Genomic DNA, 22,007 nt, shown 5'->3' with positions numbered 1-22,007 from the left:
CTGCCCTGGGGGCCGGTCGTGCACAGTCGGCTGGACGAGGCCGACGCCAGCCAGCACCCCGACTCTTTTGAAGTCTGTCCCAGAGCTATCTTCAGCCCCTGGCCTACAGGAAGCTTAGGGCTGGGGTCCGAGAACCAGCAGGGCCTCCTGAGTGGGGTCAGAGGCTCAGCTCTGGCCCCCACGTCCACCGCCAGCTCCAGGTCTGTGAACAAAGCCATTGCAGAGCAAGGCCCCGGGTTCTGAGTCCTCCCCAGGCCCCTGCCCAAACCATCCCTCCACCGTGCTGTCGTGGCATCTCCCATCCTCCCGGGCCGCCCCGCCAGGGCCCCGAGGCCGGCCTGGTCCTGGATGGAGGGCGGGTGAGCTAGCGGGGCCTGGACGGCAGTCAAGTTCAGCATGTGTTACGCCGTCCTCCACAAGTCGCCCCTCACCCGCCCCAGCCCTGACCCCCGGCCTGCAGGCCGGCGTCTGCCTCTCGTCTCGCCGGTGTTTGCCCGTGCCGGGCAGTTTGATTGATCATCCCTGCGGCCACAGGTTGGTAATAAAGCCATTCTGAGAGCCTCTTGCATTTCCTCTGGGCCCCGTTGGCGTGACAGGACTTGACACCAGCCATTTGTCACCTGCTGCCTGTGGTCACTGTGGACGATGACCAGCAGACAGATAGGAACCAGGCCAGGACGGGGCTTCAGGAGGGGCTGGCCTGCAGCCGAGGTGGCGAGGGGCAAGCAGATGTGTCTGTGCGTCCTGGGCCCTCGGGGAGGTCGGGGCAGCACTCCAGCCCCTGGGCCGGCTGCCAAGGATCAGGTGCCACCGGGGGCGTCGCCCAGCACCACAGACTCCCCCTCCCCACGGGTGCACCCTCGTCCACCCTGCACACCGGGAGGGCGGCTGGGAAGCTGCAGGGAACCGTAGGAGCCGGGCGCTGGGTGGGGCCCCCTTCGTGGCCAGGCATGTGGCTCCCCCAGGGGAGGGAGGAACTGCAGAGGCAAAGGAGCATGGGGAAGGGAAGTCCCGGCCGACCCCACCTTCCTTCTCAGACAGAAAAAAACAGTTTACGATGTGAATCTGCGGATGCCCCGGGGGTGTGGCCTAGGGACAGCGTGGGCCGAACATCTCAGACTCTGGGGCCTGGGCACAAGGAAGTATTGACCCCAGATGTGTCCACAGCTGTCCCCAGAGCCGCGGGGGCTTCACATACATGCGCACACCCTCCTAAGACCATGAATCCTGAGCTTCTGAGAGCTGTACGGCAACCAGTTTTGCTGGGAGACCAGGGAATCCTGTCACCCCAAAAGGGGCAAGGCCAGAGAGGGGTGCGGGGATGCAGTCTCCAGGCACCTCAGGGACTGTGTGCCTGGGGACTTTCCTAGTTCACACCCGTTCCTCTCGGTCATCACGGCGCTTCCCCCCCATTCCATCCAGGTGCCCCACGACCCCCATAGAGCCGGCCAGTCCATCCTTAGGGTCCTTGCCTGGTCCTCCGCCCGTTCCCCAGCCCATGGCAGAGAAAACCATTTGAGGCATCACACCCCAATTCCTCCTGCGGACCACCTCCCAGAGAGCTGGGGCCGTGTCTCAGCCGTGCCCCGGGGCTGGCCTCAGGCTGCATCTCATTCGTGTTCTGCTCGCCTCGCACTGCCCAAGTGCGCCGCACTGCCCCTCAGGCCCAGTCCAGGCGGGGGAGGCCCAGCCTCCTCAGCCGAGACACAGCCAGGCCTGCTGGGCTGACGAGCTGGGCTATGGGGCCCCAGTGGCCCCTGAGCCTTTTGCAGGGGGAGGTTCCCAATGCAGCCTCCTCGGCCCTGCGCTTCACGGTCCCAGAGCTGCTCTGGCGGCCACTGGTGCAGCTTGCAAACTGCTTTCTTTGCAAAGACCGCACAGAGAGACGACAGAGCAGGCCAGCCCCCCTGGGGTGGGCGGGGGGTGGCTGATGGCAGCGAGGGGCTGAGGTGACACCCAGAAAGCACACTGTGCGCCCAGCGTCTCCCCAGGACCAGCTGCAGCTGCCGCCTCCAGGGCAGGGAATCCTGGGGGGCTCTGACTAGTCCCGCCTCAGGGCTCTGGGGGCCCGGCCGCCGCGCAGCGGGGGTGCCCGGGAGGCTCGTGTCAGGAGTTTCCGGGGTTTCCATGCCTCTGCTTTCAGACCCGCGGAGGTTTTCTGAACTAAGACGCAGCTCTTGAAACGTGTTGGTTCGATTCATCGTTGCCTTTGGAAAAGCTCCCGGGGTCAGTGCTCTGTGCGCCCCTGAGGACGCGGACCTTGAGGGTGGGCCTTGCATTGAGATGCCCCGGTGACATCCGGTCACCGCTCCATAGGGGGTGGCCCGCCCGCCTGGCTCACTTGGCCGTGTGATCCCCAGGCTGCAGCCGGGGCCTCATGCCCATCGCAGGGCCTCCCAGGTGCGCGGTGCCTGCTGACCGCCGTGCTCTACATGGTGCACAGCGGTGGTTCTAAACGCCACCTGGGTCACCGTGGTCCACTAAGTGCCACTCCCACTTAGACGTGGAGTCACAGTGGCTGCCCCACGCTCTGCGGGCTGCTAGTGGGGTCCTGCCTGTGGCAGTTCTTAATTTTGTCTCCCGTGTGGTGGCTAAACAGCATGAGGCTTGGGGTGCTGGTCCAAGCAGGCAGGGTCAGATCCTTCAAGACGGGGGCAAGGGCAGGGCATTCAGAGGCCCCAGCTGGACGGGCCTCAGTGCCCACCCAAGTGACTGCAGGCAGGCTGGTGGGAGCTGTACCTGCACAGAAGCCTGGGGCCAGGCCCCCCCACACGCCCTGCCGTCGCACCCGGCTGGGGGCTGGCTTCTTTCTGACCTGCCCTGGTCGGAGCCCCCTTTATTCAGAGCTCTGTCTCTGGCCAGCGGAGACAAGAGACAGTGGAAAGTCAGTCTCTGAGAGGAGGTCTCCCGTCCGAGGAAACAGAGCAGCTGCGAAGGTAGGTCCTGCAGGAGGCCTGAGAAAGCCGAGTGAAGGGGCTGCAGGGGGCCCCCTGCCCAGGCCCCTACAGAGGGGAGCCCACCCCGAGGCCCTTGCGCCACCTGGAGCTGAGGTCAGGCCTGGGGGCGCCTGGGGAGGGGGCGGGGAAGCCAGCCCATGCCCAGCAGGTCCGCCGAGTGATGTCAGCCAGGAGGCCCTCCAGGGCAGGACGGCCAGGCTCGCAGCACCAGAGGGGCAGGTGTGTTCCCCGCTGCGTCGCCAGGAGAGCACGAGCCAGTCAGGACCAAGCCCCGTGGAGTCCGGAGGCGCTTAAAGGGAACACTGCCTTGCCTCCCAGGCACGGTCAGCACACGCGCCTTGTGAGGTGACCGGGGGGAATCAAGGTGGTCTGAATAAGAAAGTCTGTCCTGCCCACGATGCGCCTGCCAGTCCGTAAAGACAAACACCCGGGTTACAGGGAGAAAGACACTTCCGCTGTCAGCGCGAAGCTAGTGAGCGCCGCCTGGCCGTGGCTGGACGTGTCCGCGGCTGGGTGTGCGCACAGGCATGTGCGTGTGCACGTGTGTGCGGGAGCGGTGCGGGCATGTGCACACACGTGCTCATCGGGTCTGTGCCCTCGAGCCAGGACCAGCCTCGGGTGGGGTGTGACCTCGGCCCCCTACACTTTCTTTCTTTCTTTTCCTCCCTGTTTTTTTGGTGGGGGCAGGAGGCGATTAGGCTTATTTATCTTCAGAGGAGGCACCGGGGGTTGAACCCAGGACCTCGTGCGTGCTGAGCATGCGCTCTAGCACTGTGAGCTGTACCCTCCCACCTCTTCGCTTTCTTTCTATGGGAAGTCGCCCTTTGGCGTCTCTGTTCTTGCGTTTCAGTTTCTGCGTGGCTGTCGGTGGTGATGGTGCGGCACTCCTGGACAGCCTGGAGGACCGGCGACCTCCTCAGGGGATGTCACTACCGCTCAGGGGCTCCCTGTCTCACCTGGACAGGTGGGCCTGGGGGGTGGGAAGTGCCCTGTGCCAGGCTCGTGTCTCCCACATAGGTGAAATGGTTTTCTCTTCCAGTCGCCCTCCCCAGCCCCCCACTGTCCCCGTCCAGCCCCACACCGGGGAGCGTCCATGCTGGGACCCCAGGGCGCCCATCACCCCACCTGTCTCGAGGCTGCAGGCGCAGCCCCACAGCTCACCCAGCTCTCACCAGGGGCCATGCCTTCAGGAAATCCACCCTGGCACCAACTGAAGTGTTCTCTGAGGCCTAAAAACAGGTGTTTAGCTTTGAAAAGAAAAAACCAAGAAAAAGACAGCTTGGGCAGGACCGGCTCCGGGGCCAAGCAGGAGGCAGGGCGGCGGGCTCGCCCTCAGAGCCCACGGGCCTCCGGGGCCGGTTCCCGCGGTGCTCCAGAGGGAAGGGCAGTCGCTCAGGGCCTCGGGCAGGGCGCGGGTGAATCACCCGGAAGCAAGCGGTTGGACTCTAGGCGTGGCTGCAGTCACTGCGGGTGGCTGCTTCCCCGATCCCGGAGCAGAGCAGGGAGGCTGGCTCTGGCCGGGGGTGACACTGCCACCCACCTTCCCCAGTTCTTCACCCTGCCGGCTTTATGTTGGGCAAGTCCTCAGACCTCTCCAAGTCTCAGTCCCTCGTCTGTGCCGTGGGGACAATGCCGTCTGCCTCCGGAGCTGGTGAGAAGGTGCAGTGGGACGGTGACGCCCAGCCCTGGGCGCGGGCTGCGGGCGGGGTCTCTGGGTGCAGAATCAGGCGTGCTTGGCATTCGGTTGCCAGAACGGTGCTGCCAGATAGCCAGGTGTCCTCTTCAACTATGAACTTTGCCGTTCTGTCCTGCTGCTCGCCTCCGCCCCAGCCCGGGTAGACGGAGGTGTCTCGGGCTGCGGCCAAGTCAGCCACAAACCCTCTGGGAGGACGCGTGCTGTGCGCAGGGTCCCCTGAGGGGAGCCTGGTGATGCGGACATGGCTCTGTGACGGCAGCACCTTTCCTCTTGCTGCTGGTTCCCGGCCCCTGAGCCTGGCCTGCACAGAGCGGGTGCGCGGCGGGTACCTCCTGAATGGATGCATGGAGCCAGGACAGGGAGTGGACACTGCAGGAACGTGAACCCGGCAAAGGCTCTGCAGCAGGACACTCCCGGGGGTCCAGAGGCCCCTCCAGACGCAGACCGGCGCCCCCCATGGGCCAGGTTTACGTCTCTCTGGCCCTCTGTGTAGCCGGAGTCCCTCGGAGGTGGCTTTAGGCAGAGAGCTCCGTTTTCTAACTGTCGTTTCCGCTCAGCCGTCTAAAACGTCATTCCCTCACGTGCGTTTCTTCGGCCCTGCGTTTGCCCAGGCCCCAGGTCCCAGGTCCAGCCCCTGGCGTGGACCCACCAGCTCTCTCTTCTACCGAGGACGCCCCTTTGGACTTGCAAACGGAAAGCATCTGAACTAGTCTCCAGCTTGGCTCTCCTCTCCTACCTATGAACAGGCTGATGCGTGAGTTCTCAGAATGTTCTGGAAGAGGAATGTGCTCGGGGCTGGCCTTGGCATGCGAACATTCCATGGAGAGGTCTGTGAGTGCCAGCTTCTGGCACTTGCCCTGGAGACGCCTGCCGGCTGGGTCAGCTCGGGGGCCACCTGTGAGCCGGGCAGAGGCTCCGGGCTCCTTGACCCAGAGACCTGGTCCCCAGCTCCGGTGCTCGGGCGGTGACAGGCCAGGGAGTGTGGACCCTGGGCTGCCTCGTGGGCCGGGCCGGCTCTGCCACGGCAGGCTGCTCGCGAGGCTCCCCCGCGAGGAGAAAGGCTGCCTCCTACGAGGTGGAGGAGGGCCTGTAACTGAGTGGCCGTGGAGCCTGGTAGTGACAAGGTCGCCGAGGTCCCCCCGAGCCTGGCCTTGTGTCTGGAAAACACCTGCAGGAAAAGCCAGCGGGTCTGTGTCCACGTGGGCGGAGAGGCCCGCGGCCACGAGCTTGCTCGTTGCTGTTTCCGCTGCCGCGTGTGTGACCCCTGGCAAGCCCGGCTTCACTGCCCCGAGGGAGGGGCATGCTTCATCCGTCGGCAGCGCGGCAGGGTGGGGCCCCCGGCCCAGGGGAAGGTGCAGCCTGACCAGGGCGGCTCGTGGGGGTGATTCCCATCCTTCCCGCCTGCGCTTCCCTCGGCACTGGACCACCTCTCAGTGAGCACAGCCCGGGGCTTGGGAGCCTCCCTGCTAGACCGGTGAAGCACGGCGTGGTGGGGGGCCGGGCGGAGGGGAGAAGCCCGTCTGCACACGTAGGTCAGGGCTTCACTCGGTCCCTCTCGACTCTGTACTCGGATGCAGTCTGGCCCAGTGGTCCGGCCACGGCTGCCCATTGGCCCCAGGAGCTGCCACAAGGGGCCTGCCCTAACGGGGCCGGTGGGGGCCAGAACATCAGTCCGACAGCAGCCAGAGGCACAGAGCTCAAGCTCTGCGGGCGACACTCGGCCGGGACACCGGCTCTCTGCTTGGTGGACAGGCTCATCTCAAGACGTCAGCTTGCAGGTCCCGGCCGGGGGGACCCAGCTGCTCCGTGTGGCGGGCGGGCGGCCGCCTGGGGGGACCCGAGCGGTGGTCAGTCCGCCTCCTGCAGAGCCTGGGCCCAGGCCCGGGGAAGGGGCGGCCACCAGGCCACCCGGAAGCTGGGGTGAAGGCGCCCTCTATCGCCGGCTCGGGGGACGTCTTTCCTTCAAAGCCTGGCAGCCCTGAGAGCCTGCAAACCAGCACCAAACGCCCCGGGTTCCCCAGGCGTGATCTGCCTTTTGGGAACCTTTAAAATAAAGAGTCAAGCGTTTCCAGCTCCCATCTGACTTTTAACATAAACCACGTGGTTCTTGGAGCATGAGCGTTTTTCAAAGCACTTACATGGCGGTGTTTACCTGGGCCTGGGAGGGAGACAGGCACGTGGACGTTCTATCAAGTCAGCTTTCGTAGAAAAGCCGTTGAAGAAAAGGCCAAAGTGATGAGTGTGTGTCCCCGGGGCCCGGACTTCTGTCCAGAGCCAAAGCACATCTGAAGGCTCAGGGACCACAGGATGGGGCTCACGTCCAGGGCGGCTCCCCTCTCAACCGGTGCAGCGCTGCGGGGGGAGGGGCTGGGGTCCCCGGGCTCCTCCGTGGTGGCACCGAGCCCCGGCGGGGACAGTGCGAACGGCCCCGAGGGCTTTCCCGCCCGTGTTCCAGAGTGGGGACAAAACGCTTCCTCTCCAGGTTCAAAACCGCCTTTGTGCATTCAGCCCCATTCAACCAGCACCTTTCAATGTTTTACGTAGGATTTGGGGTTTGGTGTTTGGGGTTTTTTCCTTCGGTTCCTAAAGTGTCAGTTTTCCACCTGGGGGCAAATGTATGATTTTGTTTTTCCTTCGAAGCCATTTGTTTATCAGTCTAGTGACTCACTGCAGGGACAGTTACGCCCTGGAGCGTCCGCCTGGTTTTCCTGACCAGGCAGGTGGGTGCCGGCCCCACACGAGGGCCTCGCCGGGCAGACAGGCCATGTGGGCAGCGCTGGGGCCCCGAGGGCCCCAGGAGAGGGGCCGTTTGCCAGGGCAGGATTCACACGGAAGACTCCTCCTGAGGGTGGGGAACACCTGGGTCGCTCAGCAGCAGGACGGCGTGGGGGGCACGGGCTGAGTGGGGGCTGAGGGGGAGGGAAGCCTCGAGGTCACGAACCAACCCGCCCTCATGACAAGGCTCTCCTGAAATTCTAGACTGGATCCTGGAGCGAGATCGCGGGAGGCCTTCCAGCTTCCCCGGACGTCAAGTCCTTGTCAGACAAGTTCCGCATTCGTGGTTGCCTCGGAGTGGCCCGAACCTCGTTTCCAAGCTGTGCCGGTCCTGCTACCCTCCGGGCCACGCCGGAATGGGGCCCTGGGCTGACAAGCCTGGCACCGCATAGCCCACACTGTTTAGATTTATAGCAGCCCGGCCAGCATTGCCAGGGCGCGTGGGGTCAGTGCTGTCGGCTGAGATTTTATGAGTCCCACGCTTGGGAATCAATTTGCGGAGAACGGACTCAGCCACCGTGATGGGGCGTGTAACCCAGCCTGAGAGACGAAGCCCCCAGCCCCGACACCGCCTGGCCCCCAGGAGCCCTGGGGAGCCTGCTGGGACGGCTAACAGGTGCGTGTCTGTCGTCCCGTGTTCTCGGGTGGTCGGAAAAAGCTCCTTGTTCTGCGCACAGCTTGGGTTCCACAGAGAGGCCCTCAGTGGCCCTGAGGCAGGATTCGTAGCCTTAGGATGGGAGACACGAGGGGTTCCAACCCTGGCGGCTGGGACTCTGCTTGGCTCCTGGAAAAGGCCTTTTATCTAGAGAAGTTCAAAGTCGGCACGTGAGCCACAGAAAGGCCACGTACTGCCCAGCCCCAGGAGCAAAGACGGGCAAGGATCCAGTCTGCAGCCCCTGGAGGGCGCACCAAGGCTCAGCACCCCTGGGCGGCACGTGGGCCTCCGCACGCTGGCCCCTTCCCCGCCGTGAGCCCGAGTGGCATGCTTCCGGAGGGGTCCTGGGCTTTGGGAGCTGAATGCTGGCAGGTCCCTCCGGTCAGCACTGTCCTTGCCTGCAGATCTCAGAACCTGGGGTGTGTGCAGTTGCCTTGGATGGTGTAGGAGGGAGGGAAGCTGGCACTCTGGGCCCCCCGAGTTCTGACCAGCCCAGAGCGTGTCCTGGTGAGGTTTTCAGGTTCCACGAGGCCAACTCAGGGGTCCTCGGCTGGCTGTGGGCTGTGAGATCTGCAGCTACCCAGCTCAGGGCACCTGTCACCCGGCCTGGCCCCACAGCCTCTCCCTCCAGCAGGCCACCTGGACATCCTTATTACCTCTCCAGGTGTCGCTGGAAAAGCAGCTCTCCGTCCTGCCCATTGTTCCGCGGCCCCTCTTGTAGGCCATTTTACATTTCCACCTGATCCCTGTAATTCTGCAAAACATTCCCAGGCCACAGAGCGACCCTCTGGCAGCTGGTGTCTTGTTCCCGCGCACAAAGCTCTGAGTGGAAATCTCCCCTGCTCTGGTACAGCCCGGGCGCAGGCAGGTCACTGGCCACCGGACACGCATGCCCACCCACCCTGCTGTCAGTGTCCGGTGTGGCCACAGCCCCAAGCCGAGGCCCGCCTGGCCTCCCTCAGGGTGTGCTTGGCAGCTGATGGCTAAGGCGCAGCCCCGCGGACACGGGAAGGGGCGCCTGCCCGCGGCGTGCATGCTCGGCGGGCGCGCCTCTGCCGGAAGACGCCAGACCCGCTGCAGGTGGACTTGGCAGCCCCTCTGCGCCGGCTCCCGAGCCTAATCGCAGATGTGAGCAGAAAGGCCCTGCGGGGGACACATCAAAAAATAAATATCAAAGAACATTTGAAGAGCTCGATAAATTGATCATATTCCAGTGAACCTTCACCCTCGTAACGACGGGGCCATTTAAATGCTAATGTCATTTTTTAAAAAGTCAATTACAGGAGTTTTGAAGGAACAGAGTCAGCATTCTCCCTGTGCGCCTCCCACTGCTGCCCACTCTCCCCGGCCGCGAGCGCTGGGGCGCTCGCAGCCCCTGGGGGAACACCCCTCGCCTTGCCGCCATCCCCGTAATTGAATCAAGTTGGTACAGACGCTGAAAACGCCCTGTGCATGATGGAGCCACGTGCTGGCGAAGTGGGCGGGGCAACAGCAGGCGACCCCACGGTGGCCAGGCCTCACCACCCCCGACCCCGCAGGCCCGGTGGCTTCCCCCGCAGAGGAGAGGCCTGGAGCTGGCAGCACACGAGCCTTCTGGAACATTCTAGAGAGGGGTGCCGGCTTCCCATCAGCCCCTCCTGCTCCCGTCCCTCCTCTTGGTGGGCTTCCTCGCCTGCGCTGGACCGGCTGAGCCCTGTATGTTCTGGGCGGACCGACTGGTTCCCGCGTGGCCAGGAGGGGACAGAGTGGGAGCTCTGGACCGCCCTGAGGGGAGGATGCTCAGGACCCCCGGGCTCCTGTCTGCGGGCTCTGGGCATTGTACCCACCACAGGGACCTGGGGGGTCTCAAAAGTGTGTTTACACCTCCACACCCCCAGTTCCTCCCACGCCAGTGATGCGGGACGCTGCCTGGTCCGTTTCCACTTAGGCGGCCTGCCTTCCGTATACTGGACGCTTAACGCTCGCGAGGCCTCACTCCAGGGAGGGAAGCAGAGGCTACCCGGCTTGCACACCAGCAAGCAGGAAGAGCTGGAACTCAAAGCACGTCTGTCCAGGGTTGTGGGAGCCACAGGGCCAGGAGGCAAAGCCCTCACAGCCAGGAGGGCTGCCCAGGAGGCCCCTAGTGTCCACTCTGGTGGCCACGATGGCCTGGATCCCCTGGGAAGCAGCTAGTCGCAGCCTCAGGGAGAACGTGATGAGCTTTCTGGCATTTCAGGGGCTTGGCTGCCCAGGGCTGACCTGTGACCCTTAGGCCCCCAGCCCAGCACTGTGAGCAGAGGCCTGGGGTCAGCTCCCAGCAGGTCCCTGGACATCCTGCGGGGCCTGGGGCGAGGCCAGGGTGAGGCCTGGACCTCCTTTCTGCTCTTCCCCACCTTGCTGGCTTCTAAAGAAGGCATTCCCCAGTTAGCAGGGAAGCTCACCTTGAGGGACTGCAGTCTGCTCTCTGAACCCCAGGGTTCTTGGTGGGGAAGTCAGGTCACCAGGGCTGGGGCTGAGTCCCCCTAGGGTGGGCGCGCAGGGCCCCCGGCAGGTGCCAGTGCCCGGAGCTCAGCCAGGGGCCATGGGAACGGGACACTGAGCCGCCCACCAGCTCTTGGCCCCCTCGACCCTTCGGCTGGTGCCGCAGGGAGTTTAGTGACTGTGCCTTCAGGTGGGATCCGAGACCCCAGGGCCTGGGCTCGAGGGGCCTTCCCCCAAGAGCCAGGTCAGCCTTCCCGCCTCCTGCCCTGGGCGTGTGTCCTCGGAAGGGGCGGGGCCCGGACGGCGCCGCAGGAGGAAGATAGGCGCTCTCTTCCTGCACGTGGGGGGTTGAAGTCCCGAAGTGGGGAGGGCCTGACGGGCAGGGGCTGGCATGCAAACCCTGCACCACCTCTCTGCAGGGCCTCGAGGCAGGGCACCGGGCTGGCCCGCCGCCTGGGCGCCGTCAGTCCTGGCCGAAGACCCCCATCCCTGCGGGCCTGGGGGTGCTGGCGCCGCGGCCAGGGCGCGGGGTTTTCCTCCCCCACTCACTGCTCATTCGCTGCAGGCTCAGGTGGAGGCCCCCAAAGGGGAGGGGAGGCTAACTGTGCAGGCACCGCGAGAGACCTGAACCAGGGGCCACAGGTGGGAGGGCAGGGCCCCTGGGAGTGCAGTCTCAGGACCCAGGGGTGTGCACGGAACACGCTGCGTCCTACACACTCTGCCTGTGGGGAGGGGTCCGCGGGGAAACTGCGGGTCTACAAGCCCCCCACGGTCCTGTGATGACGAGGACCCTGCCGGCAGACAGACTCTGAGGACACTCAGCTCAGCCACTCGGCTGCCGGGCCTGGTCGTGGGGACCTGTGGGACAGGACGCATCCCACGCGGCAGGTGGAGCGGCCAGAACCTCCGCTCCCAGCTGTGTGAGTGCCCAGCAGGTGCCGGCTCACAAGCCCGCAGGACCCAGCCCTGAGTCCTGTCCCCAGCCCCGCGCAGCCTCTCCATCCCGTGCTTCCCAAACTCACCCGCCTCCTCCCACGCTGCGCCAGGCTGGGGCTGGGTGGGAAGGAAGTCTGACCCGGCGCCCACAGTCAGCGTCGTGAACACGCCAACCCCGATGCTGGTGCCAGAACTTCCCCCCGCAACTCCCGGGCAGGGTCCCCGCGAGCACAGGGCCCCCGCGTCTGGAAGTAGAAGACCAGAGCGACAAGTGAAAGGCGTCCTGTGGCCTGGAAGCCTCTCCCTGCACGTCCGCGTCAGCCCTTCCTTCCCCGTGATGCAGGGTGTCAGCACCCCCATTTCACAGGTGAGGAAACCGAGTCGCAGAGAGGCTGGAGCTTGTTCAGGTCCTACAGGGCCAGGACGCTGACACCCAGAAGCCGGCGTCCCCGGAGGTGATTCTGCCGGTCGGCCCTCCCTCCCCCGCCTCACACCGCTTCTGAGCCCAGACCCGAGCCTGGCGGCCCCACCCACAGTGATGACAGCCCCGGGCTGACCCCACATCTTTCCCCAAAGGCTGGCCCAGGTCGGCCCCAGGCTGGGGGGGCGGGGGAACACCACCCCACCACCCGGGAGAGGATCGGGCTCCGGGAGGACCTGGCAGAGGGAGAAACTCAAGACGGGGGCTGTGGATTGCAGAATACTGAAGAAGTTCCCCTGTCAGATCCCTGAAACAGGAGACGGAACCTGAACTTGGCCACATAATACTGCTCTGTCTGGGAAGCGCGGGAGCGCCCGGGCCCGAGCTGTCTTTCAAAGAGCGACAGTTACGGAAATTAGTGGTGCAGAAACGCAGCCCTGTCCTTCATCAGGGGCCTTATTGCCTGTCCTGCGATGTGACAGGAGCAGCCTGGCCTCCTGACTGCAGGGCCTGGGAGCGGCTGCTCCGTCCTCAGCCGCGAGGAGACGCGCGGGAGGGGCGCCCTCGGAGCGCGGGGCCCTCGTGGGCTGGGGCAGTTCCACTCTCGGGAGGATGAGAAGCCACGAGGCGCGTGTGGAGGGGCAGGTCTGTAGCGGGAAGTGACCCTCGCAGCATCCCAGAGTGGAGGGCGGCCCCGGGTGGCAATGGCCCCGGTAGATGGGAGTCCCCACAGGAAGGCAAGCCCAAGGTCACAGGGAGTTCTGGGAAGTCCTGGAGACACTCACCTGGACCCGCCGCCGGCCCACTGGGGCCCCTTCTCCCGGAGCGTCAGTTTTTTCATCTCGGGAACCCCACGCCGGGCAAAGGAGGTGACGGGAGAGGCGCTGGCTCCCAGAGGGTGTCCAGTGGATACTGCCCACTTCTGCTACTATCCCAGCCCGGGGGTCCACGGGCCTTCCCCGTGTCTCACGCCGACCACCCACCGGCCAGCACGGACAGGGTCCCCCAGCCTCCTATGGGACACCAGTCCAAGCAACGCCCACGCTAAGTACATTCCACATGAGTGCGCACATGGGGTGGGGGCTGCTGTTCTCAGCGCCGTGCGCGCGCTCCCTAGACGTGGAGGTCCTCGGGGTCCGGCCGGACCTGCTGGGCGGGGTGCTGGGGGGTAGCTGCCGCGATTAACCAGCCTGTGGGTGGCTCCAGTCCCAGGGTGAGACCCACGGGGTTGGACACAGAGGATGAGCCCGGTTCAACTCCTGTTCTCCAAGGACCTCCCCGGCAGGAAGGCAACGGAGGCCTCCCGCTGCCTGGGACCCGCCTGGGCCGTGTACCCCACCCCACAGCCGGCAAGTTCCCCCCGGGGCTCTCGGGAAGCTGGGCCTGGCAGCGGGAGCCCAGCGTGAAGGCACATGATTATTCCAGAAAGGCTGGTTTGGAGGTCAACGTCTTTGGGCCGAAGAGGTCTTGGCGAGACATGTGCCCTTCAAGGTCGGGCTAATGACCTTCCGCACAAGACAGATTTATTGAGGGGAAAACACGAGGCGGGTTCTGCCCAGTGACATCGTCAGAAGGGCTCTCCGTGGCCGAGTCTCAGGCCTGTTGCTCAACACCCGCGTTATTAGCCCTTGGAGCAGACGCAGCGGGAGAAGAGGTGACGGGGCTGTGCGGCCTCTCCCAGCTCTTTTGCTTTTAGCCTCTGGAAATCGAAGCAGCGTCCAGCTCTGGCCGGGGAGCGTTTGGTCCTCCACCGCGGCCGGTGGTGTCTCCCCCCGCGGGAAACAGAGGCCCTGAAAAGATAAACAGCACTTGAGCGAGTCGAGTGCACCCCGGCCGCGCCGCTGTCTGCTCCCCCGAGTGTTGAAAAGAGGCCTCTTGGCGAGTAGCACACACGTAACCTGCACCTTGACCGCGGTCTGGTGGAAGATAAGTGGGGGTGTCGAGAGGGAAAGGAAAGGGAAACAAGCTACTACCCCCCTAAAAGAAGGACGCGGAGGAGGGCGTGGCAGGAACGCTGCCAGGGCCCCGGGAGACAGGGGTCGGGGCACCGGTGCCCAGGCCGGGATGCAGCCCGGGCTCAGCGTCCCACCCAGCACGTCGGTGGGGGTCCAACCCCCAGTTGTGAGGAAAACGTGTGCCCCCAGAGCGTCTTCAGGACCCCAGTGGGTCTGAGAGGCGGTGAGCACCGCGGGGACGTGTGGAGGTTTCCAGCTCGCCTCGCCTCGCTTAAATTGTCCCGAAAGGAGTCATTCAGCTCTGTCGCGTGAGCTCGGACTCCAGCACGGCCTCAGTTCAACCGTCTTCCCGCAGGTAATCCTCAGCACGAGGGGCGCCTCTCGTGCCGAGGCTTCCCCGTGAACCGTCGGCCTCACGAGGACGGGGACCAGACCCCGAATCCCACCCTAGTGCCTGGCGTGGGGCTGGAGCCAGAGATATTAGAATGAACACGCGCACCCCCCAGCAGTCAGTGGAGGGGAAGTCAGGGTCTCGTCCGTGGAGCCAGGGGCCTCGGCAAGCAGTCCAGAGAGCCAGGGGCCCCGGCAGCCCCCTCCCCACCTGGAAGCCAGCGTGGCCCTGCAGCCCTGGGACAGGGCTGTGGTAATCAGGCCCCATTTGCATCTCCGTCCCAAGACCATCCGCTGTGTGGGAATGAAACCTTTGAAAATCGCCATGGACACTGGTTTCGATAATAGCACGTGGGTAAAGGTTGTATTGCTCTCCGAGCGGCGGTTCATCCATCTGTGAAGCGGGACAAGGCAGTAATAGGACGGAGCCGGTCGCCGGGGGCAAAGCTGGAATGCAAACTCATCAGAGGCGGCGAACGCGGTGCCGCGCCGCTAAATAGAATTCCATTATTGTTTCATAAACAGAGAGATCGAAGTGCCCAGGCCGGGAACCGGTGATCGCAGGGGACTGTGTTTCCGCTCAGCTCACGACCAGTGTTTGTTTTGAGTAAGTGGTTGTCTTGGCTAATAGTAGGGTGTTGCGCTGTGAAGAGCTTGTTGAACGGGATTTATGGAGGGGTCCTGCGCTCGGCGGTCGCCGGGAGACGGGGAGTGAGAGCTGGCGTCCCCCGTCTCTAGTGGGTCTCTCACCGTCTGCGGATTAATGTCGCCCCACAGGTGCTGGGGCGTCTGGAGGGCACCGCCCACCGTCAGCACAGCTCCTCGCAGGTGCTCAGAAAGCACGTGTGCGCGTGTGCGCGCGCGTGTGTGCGTGTGTGGCGTGCGCAGGCGCTCCTGTGGTGGGGTGGTTCTGGCTTCTCTACAAGGGCCATGGCTGGACCATTGCCAGGCATCCTCCTGTGTCCCCGCCTGAGGGAGGCAGCAGGTGACGAGATCCAGGTAAACAGGTGGAGCATCCTAGGTGCAGAGAGCTGTCCTGTGGGGGCAGAGCCTGGCTCAGAGGGGCTGTGGCGTGGCGTGTCCCCAGGGTGGAGGGGCCTTCTCCACAAGGCCCCCAAGGGGCTGCTCCTGTGGGGAGGGAGCCTTGCTGCACTCTCTTCACCTCCATCTCTGCTCCAGCTTCAGCAGTTTCAGAAGCCACCCCCGGGGGTCTCCACCCTACAGCTCGGGGCGCAGGATCCCACCCAGCTCGCCTGCAGGATCACAGTGGACGGAACCCCACTGGCCTCCAGCTTGTCCCCAAATAGCCAATCAAGTTGATGGGGTCAGCGTGGCCACACTGCTGTGACCTCAGCAGCGTCGCTGGACCTTTCGAGGCACAGTCCTGCCCGCGGGGCCGGAGCTAGCCTTTGGGAAGCTGCCTCCCAGGGGGAGGCCGACCCCGCTGGGAGCCCCGGGTCACGCCCCATCTTTGCATTTATGGGAGCTGCTCGTGCGGGAGGCCTGGCCCCCAGCACGTAGGACAGGCCCGCTGCTGCGGGTGAGACACTTACAAGGTGGTGCTGAGGGCAGACATCAGACTGGGCGAGAGGGCTGAACCCCTTCTGCCTCAGTCTCCCCTCTTCCCTTGAGGGCGCTGCTCTGAGGACAGGGAGGAAGGTGACTCCGTGCCCAGAGGGGCTGAATGCTCCCTGGGGCTCCTCTGGTCGCCCATCCCCCCAGACTTCCCAGGAGGGGCCCTTGGAGGCGACACTCTCCAATCTGGGTCCCCGTCTGACCCCAGTGACCCCTGCCCAGACCCCCAGGAGCGTCGGCGCCCTGGGGGCGGGGAGGAGGGCATCCTTTGACGCAGGTGTGCAGCCCCACCCTCGTCAGAGGTGGCCCTGCACGTGTGCCGGGAAACAAAGGGCCCCTTCACACTCACCTCCGGGCTGGGCGCCGCCCGCCCATCACCCAGCAGCCCGGCCCCCGCACCAGCGTCCCCAGGCCCGCACCGCAGCTCGCCCACTGGAAGCTTTGTTTAGTCTAGGGCTCTGGGTGTCGGGCTCTTTTTTCTCCAAATTCTTCCCGAGGTCTGTAGGCTGAGGACACCACTCATGCAGCCCAAGGGGAGAGCAGATCGCCCTCCTCGGTGGAGAAGTTCCTGTCTCTCCCGAGGGCGACAGAGGTTCCAGGGAGCTGGGGTAACTGGAGCGTGACCCCCGCCCCCACAGGAAGGCCCAGCCGGCAGGAGAGCGTGGGGGGGCCGGGGGAGCGAGAGGAGCGGTTCAGGGAGCCCCGACGCATCCTGAGCTTGCGGTCTTGCCAAAGGGCGAAGGACGGGGCTGCTTCTTCAGACCGCGCTGAGTGGTCTGCTCAGATCCTGGTCTCAGCCCCTTCCCATCAGGTTCTGTGTCGGGACAGCGCCCGGCAGCGGAGACAGTGCTCAACCCGGCGGACTGGCTCCGGGTGGTTTTAAGCTTCCTGCCTGATGCCCCCGTTGAGATGCCATGGGGCCGCTGCAAGGGGGCAGCAGGGGTCCAGGGAGCCAGGAGAGGAAAGGTGTCTGCGGCCCGTAGGGGAGGAGGGTTCGGGAAGCCAGTCGTCCTCCGGGCTTGGGGGTGTACAGTGACCCAGCGTCTTCTGTCTCCTCAGTAAATGGATTCAGATCGACTGTTTGGCAGCCCCTGAACTGCAGGAGGCACGACCCCCCGTGTCCAAGCCCAGCGTCCTTCTCTCCCCGTGTCCCTCTCTCCCCGCATCCTGCACGTGTCCTGCCTCCTGGAAGCTTGGCCCCAACAGCAGGGCCTTAGAGCTGCAGAATCGTCTGTGATGAAGGACGTGGTCCAGAACGTCACCGTCATAAGACGGTAGCCACGAGCCCACGTGGCCCTGAGCCGTGCAGTGTGGCCGGACGTCTGAGGCACCGGAGTTCTCATTTGATTTCATTCTATTATCTTAGATTTAAATGGTGACCATGGGACAGGGCAGCTCTGGATGATGGGTCTTTACATCCTAAGAGTGTCACAGTGGTGGTGGCGGTGGCCTGGCTGTGTGGCGTCCGTGTCCTACGTGTCCCCATTCACTCCAGGCAGCTCCTTCCTGGGTGACGGGCTGGGGGCAGCGCCAGAGCTCCCCTGGGGAGAAGCTTCCCGCAGGGACTCTTGTCCTGCAGCTGAGCGTTGACTGAGGTCAGGGGGTCCTGCACGCAGCCCTGGTTCTGGGGCCTGTGAAGAGCTTGGGGGAGGAATCTTGGAGACATGCTGGTTCTGGAGTTGGCGGCAGGCTGCTGCTTCAGCCACATTTGTGCAAAAAGGCATCCTTTCCACCTTGGCTTTCCTGCAAGCCTTTCCTGCAGCGTCAGGGTGTCTGTACCTGACAGGGCTCCGTCCTCCTTACTGCTGGCTGGTTCCCCTTCCAGTCCCGCCAGGGCCACCGGCGGGTGAAGGGCCCGCACGCCGTCCTCCTGGACCTCGTGCCCCGCCACCCACCGCCGGCGAGGCGCTGACCCTGCCGCTGGGGAAGTCCTGCCTCGGGCTGCTCGTGCTCCCGCTCCTTCATCCCCTCTGTTCTGTGAACGCGTGTCCTCCTCCAGCAGTGGCCGGCTCGCTGGTGTCCGTGGGGAGCCCTGTAACTGGGGTGCATGCACCACGCGGTGAGGTTTTGCCCCTCGCGTCCGATTCTGCCCAGGTCTGCGCGTGGTCCTCCGCGCACTAGCGTGAAACCTTTGTCCATCCATCGGTGAGAGCAGTGCGACTTCCCTCCACAGCTGAAATCTCCTCCCCAGACCAGGTCCTGCCTTCAGCACCGCAGGTGGGGACGGTGCCCCGAAGAGAGGAGGCCCACCGCCTCACGCCTCCGAGCCTCTGCACGTCCCCCCACAACCGCCGCCTTCCTCCGGGCCCCGGCCCCCTTCCCCGAGTGGGCTTCTCGGGGCAAGTCCACAGTCACCCATCCCGGAGCCTGGCCCCTCACGGGCTTCAGGGGATACCTGCCGAAGCAGGAGCAAAGGAAAAATGGAATGAATGCCGCCGCGGCTGGGGACACGTGCGCTAGAGACAGAGGGAAGTTTGGTTTCAGCCGCTTTAAGTGGCCCCTTGATCAGCAAGCCTCCGTGGGCTTTGCATTTTCAAAGGGCGGCGTCTCGGTGACCTGTGCCCAGCCCACCGCGGTTGGCAGGATGCAGCTCCGTGTAACGAGGTTTCTCCAAGCCTCAGCTGCGACTCCCCCGAGCCCTGCAAAGGTTGACGCTGGTCAGGAGAGGCACGTTTGCCAATCGGCAAAGACACACAGTCGCCCGACCAGAGAGCGGGTTCCTCCAGATCATTTGTCTGGTGCGTTAGGACTTACCCCAAGCAAAGCCACGTCCCAAACTGGCCCGGCGTCCGGGGCGCCCCCACGTTCGCGGCACCCCTGAGCCACGCTCCTTGTTTCCCGCTGCCCTCTTAGCTGGCTGCCTGAGCGAGCCTGCGCCCATCCAGCTGTCAGCGGTGCGATGGGCTCCCCGCCGGCAGAGTCAAGGCCTCGGAGGCGCTCCGACCCCTGGGTTCTGCAGAAGCGTGTCCCGATGACTCTGGTTTAGGGTCCTCCTGAGGGAGGGCATCCGGCATGTGCCTGGATGCCAGGTGCACACGGGTGTAGCTCGGGTCAAATTCGGAGAGCCCTTCCGCCGGAGAAGGCAGGTCGCTCCCGTGCGTACGTGTGCAGCTGACCCACTGTACCCGTGCAAATTTCCGCAAAGCAGCCACCGACACGGCATTTGCGAGCACTCACCCAGTGCTCCTGGGGGGCGTGGGGCTGCGTTCTGCTGGCTCTGGTCCCCGCATTGTCGCCAGCCTATCAGTACATAGCTTGCTTTTTGTGTCTCTGTTTAAAGACCCCATATGTAACAGGTCACGTTGACTGTCGCCCGCTGTGTCGCGGCCGCTGTAGCTCCTGCCTGAAGGGAGCTTGTCTAACGTGTGTTCTCTCCATACGGTGCTTCGCAGCCTTCTTGTGCTCAGAAAGACTGGAGGCCCTTCGCACCAGGCCGGGGGCCGTTATTAAACAGAGGAATCACCAAGAAAAGCGACAGCAGTGCAGAAAGCATGACACTGAGCCGGCTGTGAGGAGGACACCTGGTGACAGCCTGAGCCGGAGCGAGGGGCAGAGCGTGACCCGCTCAACCCCAGCGGGGAGCCTGCGTGCCGCCCAGCCCGCACCGTCCTCCCCGCACGCATGTCCGGGACGCCGGGGAACGGGCCGCGGCTGCTGACCTGGGGTCACAGGCGCATCCTCGCACGTGGGTGAACCTGCAGATGTGGAGTCTGAACCACGAGCGTCACACATACAGATGCAAACGTGTGCGTGCGCACGCTCGCAGAGATCAACTGACATCACGCTTCGATCAGCCTCACTGGAGCGTAGTCACAAGCCATAACCTTACCCTTTCAAAGCGCACAGTTTGCTGGGTTCCAGTGGATTGTGAGTCCAGTGGTGGGGCCATCGCAACCGTCTAATCCTAGAAAACCATCGTCACCCCGAAAAGGAAGCCCGTGCTCCTCAGCAGCCGCTCCCGGCGCCGCGCCCCAGCCCCCGGTCGCGCCGGTCCGCTGTCTGTCTCTCTGCATTTGCCTGTGTGGGACGTTCATACGGGGGGGATCCTGCAACAGGCGGCTGCTTGTGACTCTCCCTGAGCGTATCGCCTTCGCGCTCCCTCTACGCTGTGGCTCCACCGGCTCAGGACCCCGCTCTCGCTGGGGTGAGCAGCGTCCCACTGTCAGGGCAGACCGCGTTCATTGACCCGTGCCCCTGCCGACAGGCACCTGGGTCGCTTCACCTCTCGGCGACGTGAGTGGTGCCGCCATGGGTGTGCGTGCGCACTTCTGTGTGGACCTTTGTTTTGTCTCTTGGGCATGTGCCTGGATGTGGACTCTGGGGCACACGGCGACTCTAGGTTTGACCCTCTGAGAAACCACCAGCTAGCTTCCACAGCGGCTGCACCAGAAGGCCGCCCGCAAGGGCGCGGCGTCCCCACATGCCCCGTTGCTCTGTGCTGCCGTCTTGGCCGTGTACCCCGTGTGTGTGTGCCCTTTCTGACAGGACCGTGGGGGGCCAGCTTTGGAGGCCTGGGGATCATGTTGCAGGAGCGTAGCTGAGGGCTTGGGTGGGGACGGTCACCCTCCAGAGAGCAGGAGGAGAGGCAGTTTCCCATGGAACTTTCTCTGGACAGGTCTTGTCTGCTGAAATCAGGACAAATGCCCACCTTGGCTTGTGTGAACAGAGCCTTGCATCTCACCCTCATGCTGCAGAACTGCCGGCCTCAGCAGGCTTTCCGAGTGAGGGGGACCAGACAGAGCCCGGTCCTGGCCACGCCCCCGACTGGTCCTCCATGTGCCTGCACGACAGCTGCGCCAGGAGCTGGTCTGATGGAACCTGACTGTCTCTCCCTGTCCCTCCGGCAAGGCGCCGAATTCTCCAGAGAGGACAGGGTGGCCTCAGAGCACAGGGTCCCCTCTGGACCTCCGCACTCTGGGCCCTAGAGTTGATCCTATTGAGGAAGGCTCGTCCAGGCCCAGCAGCCCTGGGCAATAAATAAACACGCATCCGAGATGCTCTGGGCTGGAAGGAATCCGACGAGGAAGGCTGCCCGCGTTCCAAGCAGCAGTGAAGCATCTCGGTCCTTTTGTGCAAGACCATGACCATTAACGTTCACAAAGGAGCCACCGGGAAGAGGTGCCCACGGACACTTTGAAATAGCAGAACTGCAGCTGAGAGGCTGCTGGAAGCCGCGTGCGGAGCTCACGCCCGGCGAGACCCAGGAAGAGCTGGGGCCCGGCCGGCCGAGGAGGGAAGTGCGTCCCCGTCCCCCCGCACTGCCAGCTGCTGGGGGTTTAAAGGCCGGGGCCTGGTCACTGGCGACCGTACAGCTGCGTAGCTAGGTCTACGCGGACCTTCCGCTCCTTCCCGCTCCCTGCTGGCGTTCTTGCTCGTGGACACTCACGTGCAGCTCCTGGCTTTGGCTGCAGCTCGTCAGGCAGTATGAACCTCTGGTGCGGCCGAGCCCCCCCCCCCCGGCAGCAGAGCCCACAGTCGGTCGGGGCAGGACACGTGGCTGGGGCGGGGGAGGGACGTGCAGAGCGGACGGGACTCTGTCCCTTGTGAGCGTCTCAGGTCCACATCACACGGGTGCCTCATCTGTGCAGAACCCAGGCCTCCAGTGACCACACCCCTTGGACCGGGGCTGGGATCCCAGACGGAGGGGAAACCCCTCTGGGCAGGAAGGTGCAGCTGCCCCCTGCCGGCTCCCCATTCGTTTGTTGGTCATTCCAGGAAGCACTTTCCTGCTCGCCCACCTGTGCGGGCGCAGGGTAGACCAAGGAGAGCCCTCCCACCTTCTCTGCAAGTTCGCGTGCTGGGTGTCCCACCACCGGCTTGGGAACATGCCCGAGTTGCAGGCAGGGGTGTCCCTGGCACCGAGCTCCTCTGTTGCCGGAAGGGCCGGCTCAGCATGCCTTCCCTCCAGATCCCAACACGTCCAGCCAGCTCGGTTTTCCCAGGTCTCTGCCTCCAGCAGATCAGAAGCAGAAGGGACACACATGCCCGGGGCGTCATGCACCCTGAGGCCCCCGGGGCGCGCGTGGAGGGGGCAGCCCAGCACCCGCAGTTCAGGATGGTCCGGGTGCTAGGACGGCCTCAGAGCACACCCTCTTATTTAAGAAGGCGAGGAACAGGCACGTGCTTGAGAAGTTTTCCACATTAAAGAGCTGAGTGGCCCAAAGGGACAGCCCCCTGTCACCTGGAA

General features: G+C 64.4%; 1 protein-coding gene and 1 long non-coding RNA gene across 3 annotated transcripts in view; one reads left to right on the top strand and one right to left on the bottom strand.

The window, feature by feature from the left end:
• The window catches only part of PRDM16 (PR/SET domain 16), a 311,746-nt gene that overhangs the window by 180,372 nt on the left and 109,367 nt on the right, over positions 1–22,007 (top strand). The gene's annotated exons all lie outside the window — the stretch shown is intronic.
• LOC140701004 (uncharacterized) lies at positions 13,407–14,818 on the bottom strand. 2 transcript variants are annotated; one of them, XR_012079780.1, is made up of 2 exons: positions 14,457–14,818; positions 13,407–13,690 (listed from the first exon to the last, which is right to left on the bottom strand). It is a non-coding gene; the product is annotated as an uncharacterized lncRNA (long non-coding RNA). The 2 variants fall into 2 exon arrangements; XR_012079781.1 differs by having other exon boundaries at positions 14,557–14,818.

The sequence above is a fragment of the Vicugna pacos genome, chromosome 13 (assembly GCF_048564905.1).
Source record: "Vicugna pacos chromosome 13, VicPac4, whole genome shotgun sequence".
NCBI lineage: Eukaryota > Metazoa > Chordata > Mammalia > Artiodactyla > Camelidae > Vicugna > Vicugna pacos.
This window is presented reverse-complemented; position numbering and strand designations above follow the sequence as displayed.